Raw genomic sequence first — 20,791 nt, forward strand, 5'->3', positions numbered from 1 at the left:
AAACAGCATTATTATTCATTGTGAGTATAAAACACATGCTATATAAAATCCATATTAGAAAATAATGGAAACTCCCTCTAATTTCACCATTCAGAGATAGCCATGGTTAATATTTTGGTATATTATTCCAGATTTAAATTTATATTATGAATATATATTTTTGACTAAAATAGTCATACTTATGCTTTTTTGTAAACTGCTTTGTTGACTTAATGATATATCATGCACAGCTTTTCATGCCAAAAATATATATCCATTTCCTCATGTTTAATCTGTATAATATGTGTGTATATTATGTAAACCCACACTTTTTTATCATTATGTTATTTCTGATTTTTCACCATTATACACAACACTTAGATGAACTTCAAATATCCTTTTATCTCTTTTTAATTTTTTCCTTATGATACATTTATGGAAATTTACTCAACAAATTTTATTGACTACTATGTACTAGCCATTCTTCTAGGTTCTACATGGCAGTGAACAAAACAAGTCCCTGCCCTTATGTGGCATATTTTCTAGGAAAGCCAACAGATAATTAACAAAATAAATAAGTAAAATATATATATATAGGTGATATATACTTTGGAAGAAAAGAAAGCATGGAAGGTGATAGAAGTAGCAAAGTGTACAGCTACAATTATAAATCGGATGTCAGAAAGTGTAGCTACTAGATTAATGTATACTGTGAAACATATGATATTATTTTCCAGAAACATTTTATCAATTACATTCCCGCCAATAATATGTGAAAGTATACTTTTCTTACATTATAAAAAAATGTTTTCAATCTTTTAAAAATATTTTTAATAGGAAAATATCCAAATGTTTAAAAATTTGCATTTCTTTAATTACTAATGAAGTTGATCTTTATTTTGTCACGAATGTTGAACATTTACATATTTTTAATGTAAACTTGTCAAGTTTGTATTATTCGTTCTTTGCAGCAAAGTCTGTCAATACCTGCCCATTCCCTTGAGACTTTTATCATTTCAGTGAGCATCAGGACTTCCAAATGGCAGTATCTAAGTCTCTTTACTTAAGGACATTCTCCAAAATTACCAGGGTCACTCTACCCTCCCACATAGCATACCGCAAGTTCCAGGGAATTAACATTCCTTATAGACAGCGTTTCACCAAGGCCTGGCAGGAGTGGGGATTAATCATCCAAATTTTTGGCTCTTGCATTTATAACTTTGAGGCATGTATTTGACACTATTTCCTTGAGTTTCCCTATACGATCAAAAGCAGTCACCCGCATCTGTAGCTGAAATGAGAATGCTTCTCTTTATTGGTTGGCTTCCCTTTGGGTCTCACTGTCCCACTCCCCTGTCATTGCTTCCTGCACCTCCCACATAAATTACTTGCACATGAATTCGGAAAGTCATCATCTGGACACAATACCATACTCTAAGGAAGCATTCTATTTTTTTCTCATTAGTTGCTAGCAGCTTTCAAGATATCAGTAAAATAAAGCATCTTGTCAGTTACATAGCTTATAAATATTTGTCTAGTTTGTCTTTTGTTTATAGTGTTTCCTTGGAGTGTAGTTTTGCATTTTTGTTAGGTCAAAGGTGCAATATTTTTCCTTTATGATTTCTGGCTCTAGAGTCACATTTACAATTTGTTTTGTCCCACTCTGAAATGTAAAAATGTGTGTGTGTGTGTGTGTGTGTATTCTCTTGGTACTCTGTTAGTACTCTTATTGCTTTATTTCTTACTTTCATCTGGAATTTTGGTGGAAGATGAAAGGAGGTAGAGATTCATATAACTTTATTTTCCATATTCTTAGCTATTTTTCCCATTTGTCATTGAGGCATTATATTATCTGAAATAAAACCTGTTTTAGGTTATGTTGTTAAGTAGCAAAATTAGATCCCCAGACCAACTTTCTTTTCTTTTCTTTCCCTAATCCCTGGGTCAAAATTTGCATTTAGAAGTGACTCTGATATTAAACATACATACACCACAGTGTGAATTTGTTACCCTATTACTAATTCCCCATTTTTGTTTACATATTTAAGTTTAATTCTTACTGTTAAAAAAGTCTCTGTCTCCTACTGAAGGTATATCAGCCATCATTATATTACATTTGAAAAAAAATCCCTCATCACTCAATAAATAATACTAAGTAATAAACATTTTAGTTCAATTAGGTCTAATGACCACCTTAGTAAGATTAGTAAATTTTGAATTGTTGAATAATCTATTTAGTTATGGCTGATCTAATCTCATGAATAGATTAGTTATGGCTGAAATTTTCTCAGCAATTAAAGTTCTCATAATCTTATGAAACTTTATTTATTGTCTGCACCATTCATTAACTTTTGAATGATAAAAGAATTTCTATTGTTATGCCTTTGTTTAACACATGTATGTACTTTCTCTCCAATGGCTTTCCTTCTACTATTCTTTCATTTTATTTCTGATTATTTCCCCAATATACAGTGACAAGAATGAGAGAGAGATTAATCTATAATTATTAGATAAAAAATATAAAAGCATATGCTTTATTTTATGAAATTATATACATTCTAATATAATTAGTTTATGGGTAAGTGTAAACCTGTAACATATTTCTCCCCATGGAAGAACATGTACTGGCAATTTCCAGTTTTCTTTTTTTAAATCCTGAGTAGAGCATTCAGTTAGTCAAATAGGCAAAAAAGGCTGATATCAAAGGTGCACTCTATAAGGGAAAAAACATGCTTGGTTTTATTTATAGTCCTATCAAAATTTTATTTTGCTTATTACAAGTTAGACAGCTCTAATAAAATGGAGTCATATGAAAACTCTACTTCTTATTTGCAGTTTTTAATTATTGTAGCTATCAAAAAAAGACTGAGTCCATGTATTTATAGGACTTGATAGCAATTTTAACAGTTTTTTTCTATGCTCACTTCTACAATGTGCAAATGGAAATATTTGTCATAAACCTTATAAACTTTTATCATAAGTGTTATCTCATAGTCTTTAGATAAGGACTTATTTGGGTTTGTGCAAATTTGTGATAGTAATATTACCATCAGAGAATCCATTTATCTGTTTGAAAGTATATACATGTTTATACTACATGGCAGGCAAAGCAATTCACATTAAGAAGCATTACCAAATGTTTCACTCAAGATATTTTTAGCATAACTATATTGAAAAACTGTGAGACCTTTCATATGGCAAGAATAATTTCCTACGAATTTACCAGGAGTCAGTGAAGAAACTTCAGCCAAATTTATATTATACAACAGCCAATTTTTAAGAAAATGTGAAAACTATTTTAAAATATGTGAAACTGTTTCTCATTGCTTCATTTACTTTTTCATATCCAAGCTACTCTTTCTTAGTTCACACAACCATCATCCATTTGTCTCTATTTCTCATTTTTCACTATTCGATCAACTACCTTTTGCTTCTAAGCATTAAGTATAAAAACAGGAAAATGTGCTTTCTACTAGATTGAAAACAAATCCCTCTTATCACTCAATAAATAATACTAAGTAATAAACATAGTTTATATAATAGTTTATTACTCGGTTTAGGTAAACTTACACTTTAAACTCCATTTTCAGCTCTTTTTCATTTTGTATTCATTCCCATTTTGACTTTTAAAGTCCCTTTTTCAAATTTTTCTCTATGTTATTTAGGTATTTACTTTCAATTCAAATACTACTTTGATGCTTTGATTTAATTTCAAATGTGTTAGGAAGCCTAATATAGCAACCTAACTTAGAAATTTTCTTTATTAGTATAAGTTTGGAGCTATTAGTATAAGTATATTTACTATAGTATACTTACTATATTATACTTATACATAAGTACATACTACTTATACATTAGTATAAGTATGGTGCTGAAGCACCTGAACTGGGCTGTTATAATCACTTTTTATTTTAAATGGCTTCCTTGGTAAAGTCCCTATCTCCTGAGAGGTCTGAATGTTTGTTCCAAACCATGTCCTCAGATGTTCTAGATAAAGCTTCTTCATCCCCCACTGGTGAGTCCACACATCTGTGCACAAAGCCCTGTGACTTCCTCTGATACTCTCAGCTTCTACTTGCTAGAAACCAATTGCCCATCTTTGATAACATGCTCCTTTTACATGCCCTTATAGCTTTCAATAAAATAAAATAATACAAATAAACTAAAATATAAAATAAATAAGATTTAAAAATTATAAAATAAAATAAATAAATACAATACATAAACTACTCTTTTGTTCTAAAGGTCACTTGCGATAGTTAAGACCATTTCAAATTAAACCCAATTCATGATCTTGAGACGAGAATTTTATGAAGTAAAAGGATATAGAATATCTGTTTTTCCCATTAAGTATTAATGTTATTATGGAAACAATATATCCTCTTCCTAAAGCTGGAATCTGGGTTTGCAGAGTGAAATAATTGCAAGTGTTTGTATTATGTAGTGATAAGAATGATCAAGATACCTGGCAGATCAGCAGAGTATACATCAGAAAGCTAATAATTTCATGTTTCCTGCTCTTTCCTAAAAGCATTTTCTGACAATTAGCGAGAAGTTCTTCAATTAAATCTAACTTTTAGTGCAAAAAAGAAGTCATTAGGTACTATGTTTGGAATTATTAGGCAAGCAGGATTGCGTTCTAATTATTCAGCAAATTTAGTAACCTGAATTTGTAGGATGGAAAGGAAAGCAGAATTTAGCAAATTGAAACCACGGGAAGTTGACATGAATGTGAAAATTTGCTTCTCCCAAACAAGGAAACACTGATAGTCTTATGCATTATATTAATAGCAAAAATAATAATAATAACAACGATAACAGATACTTCTTATTGTGTTTTGTTTTTGATGGGCACTAGTTCCATTCACTTTATATACTTTATATCTCTAATCTCCCAACAATCATGTAGACATTGTTACTTTTACTAATGAGAAAAATGGGTCTTATTGGCTCACAGCCTCAGAGAACAAAAACAATTTGTCTATGAACACTAAAAATAGTAGGAACAAAACTGAGATATGGATTTTGATATGTCTGTCTTCAAAGTCTGTTCTTTTCACTAGCCCTCTATTGTTATAGATAGGAGAGTGTTCAACCCACATCAAACATAAGATCTGTTCAAGTCAGCATTAGTAATTAGTGTTCCATTTACTTTCTCAGATCCAAGCTACTCTTGGATCTGAAATGACTAAATGAGTCCTTATCTATGAGAAGTTAAGACAAGAAGAAGTTTCTTTCTATAGATGCATTTCTTCATCCACTCATTCAACAAATACCTGTTTAGTACCTTCTGTGTACCAAGGTATATTTGAAGATAGATATCTCCCTTGTGATTCTTTGAGGTTTGCAGATTACAGCAGACTCATAACCCATTTTGAGGGATTGGGGAGAGGTGACAATTCCCTGAGTAGCCTAGATAGGCTTGATGTTTACCCAACACATAATGGGACATCTTTAAGTGTCCTCAAAATGGGTCTGTATCTGTTGATAAGTAGCCATTGTGTAATTGTCACAATTGTCTCAAGTCCTACCTCCCACCTCCGTGTTGGCTACCTAGCTGCCTCAGGTCTTCTCCTGGGACCACCATTATAATACATCTGAGTCTTCTTCATTAAACAGGCAAGGGAACTGGGGAAATGAGCAGTTGGATTTTTTTTTTTTAACTTCAGTGGTAGAGCCAGGACTTTACTTGAGCAACCTGATAGCATGTTCATTTTCCTTACCACCACTTTATACTAACTCTCACCTGATTTGAAGGATTAGTTTAATCTAATTAAGTAAGAGATTCAAATTTACATTTGTCATGTTTTAGTTGACAACAGAAAATTGAATATATAAAGATCTCGGACTAGCAAATACTTGAAAGCAATTTAGTGGAAGCTGAGAGTAGATTTGGCATTATAAACAATGCTGTTGATCTGAAGAGATAGTCTCTACTAATGGAGATTAGGAGTCATTTAATTTATGAGACCATGAACCTCTCACATTTAATTTAATGGGAAAAATTATTTTAAAACTTTGATTCAGTTCTGTATTTAAAATTGTGTATTAGACAGAAGCATTACTTAATGAAAGCCATATCAAACTTAAGATTACTTGAATAATTTCTAAAAATAAAATGATTTTAAAATTATTAGAATAATTTGGTAAATAAACTCTACTACAGTTTATATCATTTGAGCAGTTTTATGACATATAATTCTATTAATTTAGAGAAAAAAGTGAATGTATGTTAATGGGTATATCTATTGATTTATATTAAGCATCACAGCTTTTGGAATCTGAGAGTTCTTACGGTGGGTAAGCGAGAAAATGCTGACATGAATTGAAAGTATGAAGGCATCTGGGTCTTTTCCATAGGTTTTTAGGTTTCTGGTATTAATTCTAGAACTATGCTTTCTTAATTTTGATGTATAGTTCAAGTTTCATAAAAAAAAGACATTTTTCAAAATAATAGAATATTTTACATTACAAATTTCTTCCACAAAAATGAAACAATGTATACTGAAACAAATGAAAAACAAAGCAAAACAAAGACAAAAACCCACGCCCTCCTTGAAATTTTAATGAGACAGATAACCAGCAAGAATGAGAGTGATGTCATCAGAATGGTGATCAACTAATAAAAGGACAAAATACCACTTGCTCAGAACTCTGGAGGAGGATAGAGCCTAGAGAAGGACTCCACAAATGCTAAATCAAAGAAAAAGAAAAATAATATCCAAGATCAGGTAGGAATTACTGTCCTGGACCTGCTAGTCCTGACCCCTCCCCCTCAGTTGGTCCTGCACAAGTGTGTTTATTGCACCGAGGCAGCACAGTGCAGGTCCCTCCTGTCACAGATATAGACGTAGAGCCACTCACAGCAGTGAGTTAGAATCCCACACGTATTTGGCACAGGGGCCAAAGTTCACAGATACATAGGGCAGAATACAAGCTGCTGAGGAAAGCAACATACATAAGGGTCTTGGGGCAGGGGCAGGGGGAAGAAGAGAGAGAGAGAGAGACCATGGAAGAATTGTTATCAAGAGGTGCACACACTCAATCCAGTCTCTGTTGGTTGGACCAATTAGATGCAAAATGGACCCATCTGGACTGTCCCACTTTTCTGGATTGATCCCATCTTGATTGCCAAGGCTGAATACCCTCAAATAGAAGAAGCTAGAGGCAGAAAAGCTTCACAGATTAAAAAATAAAAGGGGAGTGCTGAGCGGCTGTAAGACAGGACAGCTCCCAGAACTGAAAAGGACAAGGGAGCACTGAGTCTGAATAAGAGAATTAAAAAAAATTTTGGCAACTGGGGAAAAAATTCTGCACTAAAGAAAATATAACAGATCAAGATTTCTGGAGAAGGAATAGAGAAAAGGAATCTTTCTCTTAGAGTTGAATCAGTTGCACAAAAACTGGCAATCTTCAAAGTTGTACTGCATATCCAGGGCAAAAAGCAGATGAAGAAGAGCTGAGAACATTGGATCACTTAAATACAAGCTACTCTAAAGATCCAAAAGAAGTTGTACCATGGGTCAAAGAAGAGGCTTAACACAAAGACAGTCAACAATACAATAGGCAAGACAGAGAGACTGACCTTCAGAGTTACTTCATTAAAATAATCAGATGCCCAGGCATCACCAAAAATGTACAAGCCATACCAAGAAACAGGAAGATATGGCTTAGTTAGGGGAACAAATTAAAACTTCACAGGAGATACAGAATTTGGAACTACTAACCAAAGAAATTCAAGCAAATCTCTAAATCATTTCAAGGAGATGAAGGAAAATATGGATATAGAGACAAAGGATATTAAGAAGGCAATGAGCATAAAGAAGAATTTGAAAGTTTAAAAAGAAATATAACATATTTGGGGGATGAGGGAAAAATAGTGAGCTTTCATAACACTAGAGGCATACAACGGGAGATGTGAATGGCAGAAGAAAGAATCAGTGAACTAGAAGACAGGACAATCAAAATTATACAATCAGAAGAACAAATACAGAAAAGAATAGAAAATAAATGAACAGATATCTCAGGGACATAAGTGAAAGCCTGATGTGTGCAAAATATGCATTACAGGAGCCACAGAAGGAGAAGAGAGGGGTAGTGGGCAGAATAATGTTTGAGAGAATAATTGCTAAAAAATTCTTAATTCTTATGAAAGATATATATAAATGTATATGTCTTTGGATATATATATATCCAAGAAGGATAATTTGTATCAATGGAAGCATAATTTGTATCAACAGAACAAACTCTAACAGACCTACTCTGAGACAAATACTAATCAGAAAGTCAAATGACAAAGATAAAGAGAGAATTGTAAAAGCAAGCAGAGTAAAGCAATTTGTCACATACAAGAGATCCTCAATAAGACCAAGTGCTGATATCTCATCAGAAACTGTGGAGGCAAAAAAGGCAATAGTTTGATATATTTAAGATATTGAAAGAGTAAAACTGCCTGCCCAAAATTCATTATCTGGCAAAATTGTCCTTCAAAAATGAGGGAGAGTTTAAAATAGTCACAGATAAACAGAAACTTAGAGAATTCATCCAGAGGACAAACCCTTCAAGAAGTACTAAAGATAGCTCTGTACATTGAAATGAAAAAAAGAGACAGAGTGGCTTAAAGTAGTGTGAAAAATAAATACCTTCAGTAAAAGTAACTAAAAAGGTAATTGCAAAATCCAGTGGAACTGTGTCCTCAACATACAACTCTGCTCTTTAATTCATGTTAACAGTCAGAATGTAATTGAACAAGAAAAAGGCATATTTACTAATAACAGACATGCAAAATATAAAAAGGTAATGTGGGACAGAAACAAGATAAAGAGAGGAAATAGAAAGAAAACATGTAAGATCTTGAAGCTAAGTTTAAATCTTTTCAAATTAGTAGCTTATAGATGAAGGTTGTGTAATATAACTCCCAGGATAACCACAAAGAAACTAATTAGAAAATATACAGAAACAAACATAAGAAAGGGATCAGTGATATATATGACAAAAGATCAACTATACAGAAAAGGAAATTGAAATAAAGGAAAAGAGTGACCAAAAAAAAAATAGAAAAAGAAAAAAAAAGGAAGATATGAGAATGACAAGTGAAAACCAAAAGACAAAATGGCTGGTTAAGTACTGTCTTTAAGTAATAACACTGAATGTTGATGGATGAACTACCCCCACCCCCATCAAAAGACAGTTTTGCAGAATGGATAAAAAATACATATATAATCTAACTATATGTTGTTTATAAGAGATACACTGTGCGGGTTTGAAAGGATGTATGTCTCCTGGAAAAGCCATGTTTTAATCTAAATCCCATTTCATAAAGGCAGAATAATCCTTATTCAATACTATATGTTTGAATCTGTAACCACATCATCTCCCTGGAGATGTGATTTAATTAAGAGTGGTTCTTAAACTGGATTAGGTGATGCCATGTCTCCACCCATTTGTGTGGATCTTGTAAGTTTCTGGAGTCCTATAAAAGAGGAAACATTTTGGAGAGTGAAGGTGATTCAGAGAGAACAGAGCAGAATGACATAGCCATGAGAAGCAGAGTCCATCAGCCAGTGACCTTTGGAGATGAAGAAAGAAAATGCCTCCTGGGGTGCTTCATGAAACAGGAAGCCAGGAGAAGAAGCTAGCAGATGACGCCATGCTCACCATGTGCCTTTCCAGATGAGCGAGAGAAGCTGTGACTGTGTTGTCCATATGCCCTTCTACTTGAGAGAGAAACCCTGAACTTCATCAGTCTTCTTGAACCAAGTTACCTTTCCCTGGATGCCTTAGATTGGACATTTCTATAGATTTGTTTTAATTGGGACATTTCTATAAACTTGTTTTAATTGTCCCAATTAAAGTTCTCGGCCTTAGAACTATAAACTAGCAACTTATTAAATTCACCTTTTAAAAGCCATTCCGTTTCTGGCATATTGCATTCTGGCAGCTAGCAAACTAGAACAGATTTTGGTACTGGGGAGTGGGGTGCTGCTGCAGTTTGCAAATACCAAACATGTTGGAATGGCTTTTTAAGTGGATAAGGGGAATATTTTTGAGGAGTTGTGAAGACCTTGATAGAGAAGGCTTAGAATGCTTTGAAGAGACTGTTGGTAGAAATGTGGACTCTAAAGACATTTCTGATAAACTCTTAGACAGAAATGAGGCCTGCGTTGTATACTGGAAGGCAGATGAGCCTTGTTTTAAAATGGCAGCTAATCTGGCAAAATTGACTAGTGGCTTTGGCTGGAAGACAGATTTTAAAAGCCATAAACTTGGATATCTAGCAGAAGAGGTTTCCAAATTAAATGTGGAAAGTGCAGCTTGGTTTTTCCTCGCAGCGTATAGTGAAATGCAACAGGCAAGAGATAAGCTGAGAACTGAACTCTTGGGTACTAAGAAAGCAAGAGTTGATGTTCTGGGAAATTCTGGGCTTCCAAGAGGGGAGACCCCCAAAGAATGGTGCCCCATGTGAGGATTTGGCTAAATGTGGAATCAGTCAGCCATTTTAGAGAAAGCCAAGATGGGACATGGAGTTATCCAGGAAGGATTTGTGGAAATTCCTTATGTCTGATGGGCATGACCCAAGGCTCCTGCATAGAAAGCCAATGAGAGTGTTGTGGGACTTATATAAACAGAGCCACTGCCAGTCTGGATTGGGGGGTTCAGAGAAGGGACACACTGGAGGAAAAATCACTTCAGAGGCAAAACCATGGAGGCTGAGGTCTGAAGTCAAGAAGCCTCGGGCCAGGAGAGCAGTTCCACCCAAGCCCAAGGAGAGGGTGAGTTTGCCCAAAAGGCAGAGGATGGGTCTTCCACCTTGTTGCTGTGGAAGAGTCATGCTGCCTCAGGCCTTGGAGAGGGTGAAGCACATTCCCTGGGGTTTGGGTAGACCCTGGCTACCACCACATGGTGGGGTTGAGCATGTGCCCCAGAGAAGGTAGAGAGCCCAGGTACAGCCCCAATGTTTGGAGAGGATGGAGCCGAGAAAAAGGTGGCCTCCCCAATGTCCTCCATTCAGAGAGAGGCAGGCCTCTGCACAGGCCTTTGGAAAGGGTGGGACTGCCGCTTTCTAAAGCCCTGAGGATGAGTGACTCTTAGACTTTGAAATCTAATGGACTTTGCCCTGCAGGTTTTTGAAACTGCTTGGGCCCTGTGACCCCTGTGTTACTTCCTCCCTATGGAGATGGGTCTGTGTATCCTATGAATGTTCCTCCTTTGTATGTTGGCAGCAAATGTCTTGTTTTGAGATTTTGTAGGTCCAGAGCCTGAGGAGAATTTGCCTTAGAACAGACCATGCCTGTAATTAACTTTGATAGGAGTTGTATATTTCTAACTTTGTATTTCATGTATATTGCTACTGAAATGGTTTAAGGATTTGTGATCTTGTTATGAAATTAATATATTTTGTGTATGGGAAAAACATGTCTTTTTTAGGGTCCAGAGGGTGGAATGTGCTGGTTTGAAAGGATGTATGTCTCCTAGAAAAGCCATGTTTTAATCTAAATCCCATTTCGTTAAGGCACAATAATCCATATTCAATACTGTATGTTTGAATCTGTAATCACATCATCTCCCTGGAGATGTGATTTAATCAAGAGTGATTGTTAAACTGGATTAGGTGATGACATGTCTCCACTCATTTGGGTGGATCTTGATAAGTTTCTGGAATCCTATAAAAGAGGAAACATTTTGGAGAATGAAGGAAATTCAGAGAGAGCAGAGCAGAACGATATAGCCATGAGAAGCAGAGTCCAGCAGCCAGTGATCTTTGGAGATGAAGAAAGAAAATGCCTCCTGGGGTGCTTCATGAAATAGGAAGCCAGGAGAGGAAGCTAGCAGATGATGGCATGCTCATCATGTGCCCTTCCAGATGAGAGAGGAACCCAGACTGTGTTCACCACATGCCCTGCCAGATGAAAGAGAGAAACTGTGACTGTGTTCACCATGTGCCCTTCCACTTGAGAGAGAAATCCTGAACTTCATCAGCCTTCTTGAACTGAGGTATCTTTCCCTGGATGCCTTAGATTGGACATTTCTATAGATTTGTTTTAATTGGGACCTTTTACCAGCCTTAGAACTGTAAACTGGCAACTTATTACATTCCCCTTTTAAAAGCCATTCCATTTCTGGTACATTGCATTCTGGCAGCTAGCAAACTAGAACACACACCCTAGACCAAAAGTCATAAATATATTGAAGGTGAAAGGAGGGAAAAAGATATTTCATGCAAATAGTAACCAAAATTGAGCTGGGATAGCTATACTAATATTAGACAAAATAGAGTTTAAGTAAAAACTGCTATAAGAGAACAAAGAAAGACATCTATATATTAATAAAAAAGGCAATCCATCAAGAAGAAATGGCAACCATAAATATTTATGCAACTAACCATGGTGCCTGGAAATACATGAAGCAAAGACTGGCAAAACTGAAGGGAGAAATAGACACCTCTGCAATATACCACTCTCATCAATAGATAGAAAATCTAGAAGGAAGATCAATTAGGAAACAGTGAATTTGAATAATATGATGCATGAACTAGAACTAACAGACATATACAGAACATTGTATCCCCGAAAGAGTAGAATATACATTCTTAAGTACACATGGATCATTCACCAGGATAGACCACATGTTGGGTCACAAAACAAGTCTCAATAAATTAAAAAAAATTCAAATCATACAAAGCATCTGACGAAATGGAATGAAGCTGCAAATCAATAACAACAGAGAACTGGAAAATCCGTAAATATTTGGGAGTTAAATAGCCCATTCTTAAACCTGGGTGAAAGAACAAATTGCAAGGGAAATCAGTAAGTATCTTGAGATGAAAGAAATTGAGAATACAACATATCAAAACTGATGGGATGTGGTAAAGACAGTGCTGAGAATGGAAATTTATAGCCCTAAATGCTTACATCAAAAAAGAAGAAAGAGCTAAATCAAATACTTAACTTCACACCTGGAGGAACTAAAAAAACCCAGCAAACTAATCCACAAAAAGGCAGAAGGAATCAAAAAAAAATTACAGTTAAAAGAAATGAAATAGAGAATAAAAAAGAATAGAGTGTGTTAAGAACCAAAAGTTTGTTCTTTGAAAAGATAAACAAAATAAAACACATAGCTAGATTGAAAAAGAAAAAAGAGATAGGGTACAAATAAATAAAATCAGAAATGAGAGGGAGGGCATTACTATTGACTATAGAGATATAAAAAGAATCATAAGAGGATGCTATGAACAACTGTATGCCAACAAACTAGACAATCTAGATTAAATGGACAAATTCCTGGACACACACAAAAAGCATACACTGATTCTAGAAGAAATGGAAGATCTCAACAGACCAATTACAAGTAATGATATTGAATCATTCATCAGATACCTCTCAAAAAGAAAAGTCCAGAACCAGATGGCTTCACAGGTGAATTTTATCAAATATTCCAAGTAGAATTAATATCAATCCTACTCAAGCTCCTCCAAGAAATGGAACAGAAGGAACCACCTAAGTCATTCTATGAGGCTAACATCACCAAAATACCAGAGACAGATGAAGGGAATACATGTAATGAAAATTGCAGACTGATTTCCGTTATGAATATAGATGCAACAATCCTCAACAAAATACTTGCAAATTGACTCCAACAGCACATTAAAAAATTATTCACCATGATCAAGTCCAGTTTACCCAAGGTATGCAAGGGTGGTTCAATAGTAGAAAATCAGTTAATGCAATATACCACATTAACAAAATGAAGTGGAAAAACCCCATATGATCAACTTAATTGATGCAGAAAAGGCATTTAACAAATTCATCATCCTATCTTGATGAAAACACTTCAAAAGATAGGAATAGAAGGAAGTTTCCTCAACATGACAAAGGGCATATTTGAAAAACCCATAGCTAACATCATGCCCAATGATGGATGACGGAAAGTGTTCCTTCTAAGATGTGGAAAAATACAAGGATATTCACTGTCACCACTGTTATTCAACATTATGCTGGAAGTTCTAGTCACAGCAGTTAGCTAGAAAAATAACTAAAAGGTATCCAAATTGGAAAGGAAGAAGTAAAACATTCACTATTTCAGAGGAAGTAGTTAGGTTCAGGTGTCAACTTGGCCATGTAATAATGCCCAGTTGTTCTGTTGTGGACTTAAATCATCAGTATGTGAATTTCATCTATGACTGATTACATTTGGATTTGGCTAAGGGAAGTACATTCTGCAATGAGTGAGGCTTAAAAGGAGAAATCAGAAGAGAGAGAAACATCTCAGTTCTGCTCAGTACAGCCCAGCACAGCTTAGCTAAGTGTTCGGAGCCAGAATAGACCCAGAAGTGTGAAGATGCAGAAAGGAGCCTCCCCATGGAAATCTGTTTGAACCCAGAAGCCAGAAGAGGAGGCCAGCAGACATCACCATGTGCCTTCCCAAATCAATAATTTATAGCTAAATAAATCCCCTTTGTAGAAGCCATTCCGTTTCTGTTGTACTGCATTCCAGCAGCCTTAACAAAATAAAACAGATTTTGGAACCAGAGGAGTGAGATGCTGCTGCATTTGCAAATACCATGTCGGAATGGCTTTTTAAATGGATAGGGAGTGGATTTGGAAGAATTGTGAGGAGCTTGGTAGAGAAAGCCTGGACTGCTTTGAAGAGACTTGGTGGAAATATGGTATCTAAAGATACTTCCATTGAGGCCTTGGACAGAAGTAAGGAACATGTCATTGCAGATTGGAAAGAGGGTGACCTTGTTTTGAAGTGGCAGAAAGCTTGGCAAAATTGAGTTCTGATGCTGAATGGAAGGGGGAATTTGAATGTGTTGGTCTGGGATACTTGGATGAGGAAATTTCTAAGTTAAATGTGGAGGATGCAGCCTGGTTTCTTCTTGCAACTTTTAATGAAATGTGACAAGAAAAGGATAGGCTGAGAAACCAGAAATTGATGGTCTGGAAAATTCTGGGCTTCCAGGAAGTGAGACTCTAGAGAATACTATCTCATGTCAGGATTTAACCAAACATAGAACGAATCAGACATTATAGACAAGTGAGGATTGCAAATGGAGTTATCCAGAAATGATTTGTGGAAAGTCCTATTGTCTGATGACTTCAATTCCTGTATGCTCCAAGCCAAGTCAGTATTTTTTTGTGAGACTTGTATAAACAGAACCACTGCCTGTCTGGACTAAAGGGACAGAAATTGGACAGATTGAAGGAAGAGTAGCCTCAGAGGCAGAACCATGGAAACTAAGGTCTGAAGTCAAGAAACCTTGGACCATGACAGCGGATCCACCTGTGTATTTGGAGGGGTTGAGTTTGTCCTGGAGACAGAGAGTGGGCTTTTTGCCTCAATGTTCAGGAAGAGTTCTGGTTCCCCAAGCCTTGGAGAGGATGGATCCTATTCCCAGGGATTAGAGGGAGCCTGGCTGCCACCTCACTTTTCTGAAGGATTTAAGCATGGACCCCAGAGTTGGCAGACAATCTGGGTGTCACCTAGTTATTGAGGAGGATGGGGCAAAGAAAAATGTGGTCTCTCCAATGTTCCCAGTGTTGCAGTCCTTATGCCAGTGTTTGGAGAGAAGAGGACCACTGCATAGGCCCTTGGAAAGGACAGGATTGCTGTTTTCTAAACCTCTGAGGATGAATGACTCAGACTTTGAAATCTATTGTAATTTTCCCTGAAGACTTTCAGAATTGTTTAGGTTCAATGACCCCTGTTTTTCTTCCAGTTTTTCCCTACGGCAATGGGATCAGTTATCCTGTGACTGTTCCTTCTTTGTATATTGGAAGCAGATAACTTGCTCTAAGTTCACAGGTCCACTGCTAGAGAATAATTTTGCCTTAAGACAGAACGTGCCTGTAACTGACTTTGATGAGATTTTTGAACTATTTTTGAGATATTGTATTTGTATTGTTACTGAAATGATTTAAGGCTTTTGTGATATTGTGATGAAATGAATGCATTTTGTACATGGACTGATTTAGTGCATTGTATGTAGGACAAATGATCACTTGTTAGGTGAAAAATATGTCTGTTATCATTTTCTATTTAGAGATTAAGTATGGCTTAAGGTGATATGCATGGTTGTCAAGTTGATAAGGGTTAGGCTCTGTAGTAATTAGGCTCAGGTGTCAGCTTGGCCAGGTGATGGTGTCCAGTTCTGTTGTTGCAGACTTAAATCATCAGCATGTGAGTTTCATCTATGGCTGATTAAATATGTGGTACCTTTCACAGTGAGTTAGGCCTAAAAGGAAATGTCAGAAGAGAGAGAAATGGGTCAATGTATAAATCCCCTTTATAAAAGCTAGTCCATTTCCAGCAGCCTTAGCAAACTAAAACATCTATATAGAAAGTCCCGAGCAGTCACAATAAAGCCTTTAGAGTTAATAAGTGAATTCAGCAAAGGGTACACTGATTTTCACAGCAGCATTATTCTCAGCTGCCAACTCAAATGTCCATTAACCAAGTAAAACAAAATGTAATATATACAATGCAATAGTATTAATCTATAAGAAGGAATGAAGTCCTGATGCATGTGGCAGCATGGATGAACTTTGAAGACACCATGTTGGGTAAAATAAGCCAGGCACAAATAACAATATTGTGTATAACCTATATGGAATAATTAGAATAAGTTATCTCTTAGAATTAGAGTGTAGCATATAGGTTACCATGGGCTGGGGTAGGGAAAAGGAAGGAGTAAATTCTCAATTTGTACAGAATTTCTATTTGGACTGATTGTAATGTTTTGAAAATAGATGATGGTAAAGGTAGCACAACATTGTGAGTATAATTAACCACACTGAATTATATATGTGAGTGTGGCTAAAGGGAGAAATTTTAGGTCATATGTATCTTAGTAGTATAAAAAGTAAAAGATAAAATATGGGACTGTATAACATAGTCAACCATATTGTAAATTATGGAATATAGTTAATAGTATAACTATAAATATGTTCTTTCATGAATTATAACAAATATACCACTCTAATGCAAGTTGTTACTAATAGAATGATATATTAGGAAGAAAATACACCCTAATGTAAACTATGGGCTATAGTTAATAGTGTAATGATAATATTCTTTCTTCAATTGTAACAGAGGTACCGCAGCAATACAAAGTGTTAATAAAAGGGAGAGTATTTGGGAATGCTGTATTTTATGTGATTTTTCTATAACCCTATAATAAACTTCTCTAATTAAAAGGTTTTTTTTTTTTTAAAAAAACTCCCCCCCCCACAAATGTGCAATACATGTGAAAAAGAAGGAGAACATGAGAGTTTATTGAGATACAAATGGTGGGTTGCAGGTTAGATATTCTCATAGAATCTGACTCTTTCCTGCGTATAACTTTGCAGTGTGTGTAGGTAAAATTTGTTTCTCCACAAAATTAAAAACTGCTATTTGTCAAGGAATTTCAAGCCCTCTCACAAATTTTCAAAACTACACATTTTAATTTTTCACAGCCAAGCAAGTATCTACTTCAAATAGCATAAAGTTTGTTTACACATAGGAAGACTAACAGAACCATGGACTTTCCCAGTTAGAAACAGTGTTCTTTCAGCCCAGTGCCTCATGGCAATGATGGAAGCAACTGAGACCCGAGAGTAAAACACATCCGGGGCTCAAGGAGTGTGTTTGTGGCAGGGCTTTCACTGGAATATATGGATACTGGAAACTGCAAAGACTTGTTCCAGTATCCTATGTAGCCTTTTCATCAAACTGAACGTAGGAGAAAAAAATAATTTACAGTAGTAGTTTTTACCTCAATGAATTGGAGTGTAGAAACAATGCATGTCATTATGGGAAATTAAGTAAAACTGTAACTAATTTAACTTCTTCATGAAATTGGCCAAACAGGATTTGAAAGTATCCCTAAAAGGATGTCTTTCACATAACAGTTTTGTAATAGGACACACCATCTGGCCAATTTCTCAAAGCTTGCAATGAAAGAAATAAAGTGTTGCCAACCCTTCATGATCAGAGGTGAGAGTCCCTGACAATGCCTATTAATTATGTCATGAAGCTAACTAAACAAGCCATATTCAGAAGACACATGGCAGAGGTTAAAATGCAGCTACTGAATTCTAATAATTCTAGACTATTTGAAACTGCAGTCTAGTTGGAAATCAATGGCAAAGAAAAAGAATTTTTGATGTTAGTTTACAAATTTTACCTTTAAAACCCCAGTTTCAAGGTCTTCAACTGAGGAAGACTATAGAGCTGAGCTACTTACATTGTTATGCTGCTAGTTCCTTTGTTTTACTACAGCTTTTTGCTCCCTCTGTTCAACAGCTGCCATATAACAAAGGCTTTTTCTTTTGAGTGCTGTTTTTTTAACCATAGCTACATAAAACAATAGACTATACTCAGTTCTCCATCTGTCTTTTATGTCCCTCAGGATTGCTTAAAGAGACAACAGTTGATTTATAACTCCAGCAATTATACTCTAAGTAATATTTGATGAAGACTAGTTTTTAAAATTATCAGGGACATTCCATGATTGCAACTTTAGGATATGAGAAAAGTCATCCTGTGACTTTCTGGTCCTGCAAACTCATACAATTTGCTTGCACACTTTATCCAGTTTTGAACATGACTTTATAGGGAGCAAGAACTGGCTGCATCTCATCCAAAATCTAGTGTTATTTTTGGAAAAAAGCTTTAATATCTCTTAAATCTGTGCTTGAGAGGAGGGAAGAAAAGCAAATTTTACCTATGTTAAACAAATGCTCAAAATAAAGATAATTCAGAAAACAAAAAATGTGTTACTGATCTGTTAATTGTGCCCTGGCAAATCATTTTGCCAGCTTTCAAAGTGAGAGAATACTGAACATTATTGCACTCTTGCGAAGGGAGATCTGATTAATTGAAAAATAGACCATATTATATCCAGGATTCTCAAACTCTTGAGTGCAAAATTTAACCCAGGAGATCCCATGAGTAATTAAAGTTTTGTGATATTTATTTCCCTTCTGATTGATTCTCTCAATTTGGTATTCAAAGATAGGACACATCAACAAGTTGTGGATCAAATAATCCACACAGTGTCCAGACAGTTTGTCAGAGAAAATGATCCATTTATGGAATGTTCATCATTTGTTCCTTTTAAGAGTCCTATTCACTTGGCTGGGAACAAATCAAAGGTAATTCATTTGTCAAAAGCAGTGACAGTTGGCTGGCCCATGGTGGCTCAGTGGCAGAGTTCTTGCCTACCATGCCGGAGACCTGGTTCGATTCCTGGTGCCTGCCCATGTTAAAAAAAAAAAAAGCAGTAACAGTTGAAAATAGAACATTTATTTTCTCCATGAGCTCTTGCAGCAATTTGTGTTTCATTTTCTTTGAAAGGGGAAGCAACTAACATATATATCCCTATGCTTTACACGGTCTAGATGATCTGCAAATATTTTCTCATTTTGTTGTCACAACAAATCTGTGGGGCAGGTGCCTCACTAAAATAATGTTTAAGCATGCCCACATTAAAGATTATACTAAAACATATTTCCATTTCATAGGTATTTGAAAAACAAAATATTCAAAGGTCACATCAAATAAACATCACATCCTCTTTAAATTTCATTCTCTTAATTCACGTTGTGGCCAGATATGAACTTTGGCACATCAGTTTATTAAGTCTAGGTTTCCAAATTTTTAAATTCTTGAGTTTGGAAAACCCTTTAAAAGATTTTCATAGAGTAGGTTTGAGGTAAATTTAATATATCTCATTTCCTGGCGATTTCTAATTTGTTTGGCCAAGTTTCCAGTCTGGAAAGGTATTGTTAGAAAAGAAAGTTTGCTTAAAAAAGTTAATGTTTCCAAAATTATCTTTGAAAAGAGGGGCTCATCTCAAATAAGGATTATGACAAAATCTCTTATATTATCAGGCTGTCTTGCAATAAAGACTGATTTGGAAAAGACACAGTAACCTAATCTTATGTCCATCACTTATGAGGATTTATATACTTATAGAAGGCAATTGAAAGAGTTCCATAAAAAAAATGAAGCCAAGAAATTTAACATTCACTTAATAATTACAAGTACATAATTTCACCAGCATATAATGTTGTTGTGAAGAAGTTAAAGAGTTCTTTCAAGTTACTTTACTTATAAAATATGTGTAGAACTATTATATTATGTAATACAGATAAGTATATGTGAAAGATTACTAATAAAATATATGTGTAGAATGAATAAGGAAAAAATATTATATTACACAGATAAATACTTGTGACAGGATAAAAAGTTGCCATGAGAATATAATTCTTTTCAAAAATTGCTTTACTTTGAACTACTTAGATGGAAGTAAGGATAATATACTCTAGGATACTGCATTATATGACTAAAGCTGTGACTCCATTGTAAGAAAGTTATTAATCCTAAGTTGCATGTAAAATTTTAATAAAATTATTTCATGAAATGTGATAGTACAGATGAAGAAATTCTCTATTAATAATATGGATATAACCTGATTAAAGAACAGATAATTTTGATAATTTCTTTAAAAGCATAGTTATGCTAATTGAACAACCCTTTTTTAAAAAAAGTCTTGCTAAAATTTTTACTAGAAAATAAGCAATTGGAGGTCCCATTCTAGTATTTTTATCACCTGACATGCATTCTGTAAAGATCTATAGGATGAGTGAATGAAGAGTTATCATTTCTAATAAAAAGGTAAAATTGAAAAATTCAATTTATTCATTTATTCATCAAACATGTATTACTATTCTGGGTCGGGCATTTTCAAAGTGGTTATTAATACTGCTTTGATTCTGAATAATTCTGTTGTTCAGCCCTTTTGATTTACTTTGACAGTTCTTCTGAG

The 20,791-nt window shown here is 35.1% G+C and overlaps 1 protein-coding gene across 8 annotated transcripts in view; it reads left to right on the plus strand.

The window, feature by feature from the left end:
- STPG2 (sperm tail PG-rich repeat containing 2) overlaps window positions 1-20,791 on the plus strand; it is an 846,203-nt gene that overhangs the window by 559,160 nt on the left and 266,252 nt on the right. The window lies entirely within an intron of this gene.

The sequence above is a fragment of the Tamandua tetradactyla genome, chromosome 24 (genome assembly GCF_023851605.1).
Source record: "Tamandua tetradactyla isolate mTamTet1 chromosome 24, mTamTet1.pri, whole genome shotgun sequence".
NCBI classification, from domain to species: Eukaryota; Metazoa; Chordata; class Mammalia; order Pilosa; family Myrmecophagidae; genus Tamandua; species Tamandua tetradactyla.